This window comes from Chlorocebus sabaeus, chromosome 24 (genome assembly GCF_047675955.1).
Source record: "Chlorocebus sabaeus isolate Y175 chromosome 24, mChlSab1.0.hap1, whole genome shotgun sequence".
NCBI lineage: Eukaryota > Metazoa > Chordata > Mammalia > Primates > Cercopithecidae > Chlorocebus > Chlorocebus sabaeus.
Window position 1 is genome coordinate 5,723,479 of NC_132927.1, and position 2,037 is coordinate 5,725,515.

General features: G+C 35.2%; 1 non-coding gene across 1 annotated transcript; it reads left to right on the forward strand.

Moving 5' to 3' along the window:
- Positions 1–491: 491 nt before the first annotated feature.
- On the forward strand, positions 492–625 carry LOC140710154 (U11 spliceosomal RNA). Its single transcript, XR_012091117.1, has one exon. It is a non-coding gene; the product is annotated as a U11 spliceosomal RNA (small nuclear RNA).
- Positions 626–2,037: the final 1,412 nt, after the last annotated feature.

The window sequence follows — 2,037 nt, forward strand, 5'->3', positions numbered from 1 at the left end:
AGTAGTTTGTCTGATAGACTAAGAACTACCTCACAGCAAATTAAACCAGAAAGCTGTAAACTTGGGCCACATTCACTAAGCCTCCCACAATAATAGATTTCCTAAGTAAATGGTTTGCAAATTATTTACCAAAAAAATGACAAGTAAAAATATTGCAAATAATTTACAAGTATTAGAATTTTGATGTGATGTCCTTGATTTTTATCTAGAGTCTTTATAGGACAAACCATATAAAACTATCACTGGGTACCATCTACATATTTTGTTCAATGTCGCTTATACATAATTTTTTTCCTTTGAAAAAGTAATCCATATGTTTTACAAGATTATAGGAGTTATAAAATCCATCCTGTTTACCTTGTTACTGGCTACCAGGAATTTCTATGTGTGGGTTTAATCACAGTTAATATATTTGCTACTGTAATCATATATTTTCGACTTCAAAAAAAACATTTTTTTTCTATATTCTAAAAGGTTTTTTGAAAAAAAAACAAAAAAGCTGCTGTTGTGAGTGATACATGCAGGGCAACTTGATTGCTCTTAGTGCAGAACTGATATCAAGGAATTTTGGAAGTGTAACTTTTTGGTAGGTTGATAGCTGGTTGTTAATTAGTCCATTCTCACACTGCTATAAATACCTAAGACTGGGTAATTTATAAGAAAAGAGGTTTAATTAGCTCATGGTTCTGCAAGCTGTACAGGAAGCATAGCAGCTTCTGTTCAGGTTCTGGGAAGGTTTCAGGAACCTTACATTCAAGGCAGAAGGCAAAGGAGAAGCAGGCTCTTCTTACATGTCTGGAGCAGGAGTAAGACCAAGAGAGGGGAGACGTACTACATGCTTTTAAACAACCTGATCTCATAAGAACTCACTCACTATCGTGATAACAGCACAAATGGGGAAATCCACTCCCATGACCCAATCACCTCCCAGCAGGCCCCACCTTCAACATTGGGGATTACAATTCAACATGAAATTTGGGCGGCGACACAGATCCAAACCATATCACTGGTGATTGTTGGTCCTGGTGCCCTTACTCATAATAAATAAATAAATAAGCCCTTTTGTGTACACATCTTTTTAAATAAGTTTTCCTCAATCCATTCGGGATGTAAATAGATGATTTTTTTTTAAAGTTTTATTAAAAAACATCTTTCTCAAAGTTAAGGTAAAAAAAACTTACATTATTTTTCTGGAGGCTAATGCCGAAGTTATTTTAAAAAACCACAAACACTGCTTCAAAGAGGATCTGTAATAATAAGTTTTAAATTTAATTTACTATCATCATATACACAAAACTGGAAGGAATGGGACTAATGACCTCTAGACTTATTACTTCAGCAAACCACCTTCCACACCCTAACAAAGCAGAAAGTAGTTATGCTCCGCTCTTTGGACTTCAAGTGAACTTCTACCCCTTCAGTTTGACATCTGAGTGTCCTACAAGCTGGAGATTCTCCACAGGTCTTGTCTGTATACTAGAAATGCCTCACCCACTCTATCTGATGGTTTGCAGCTTGTCCCTGTCCTGTGAATTAACCTAAAAAGATGAATGCCCTGGCTCATCTTAAGTAACGGCAATTTTTATTTCTCTTTGGGTATTTATGTGAGTGTATTCAAGGACAGGGAAAGGAACTATCTTTAGTTTCATTGACCCTTGTCCTTTGGAAGATAAATAAGAATTTAATTAACATAAATGTTTATATTTCTTGTTCTTGCTCTACTTTTCTTGTTTTAAAAAAATGCTCTGATTGATGTCAAATATGCACGTTATCTCAATTTTTATGCCAGACCCTCTTAACATTGATTGCTTTTTTTCTCTCCTCACTCCCTTTAACCATCTCAGATTAATTTTTTTTAAATTTTCTCTGTGTTATCACAACATTTTGCTCGTATCTCTATTGGTGAACACATCTCGCTTCTCTTTAAGTGTCTAGATTTCTTTAAGGACAGTCTATCTATGCATCCTTCCAGGACTTCGCTCTAAGACTCATACACAGTGGCACTTCAGTAAATACCAATAACTGTTACTTATTAGG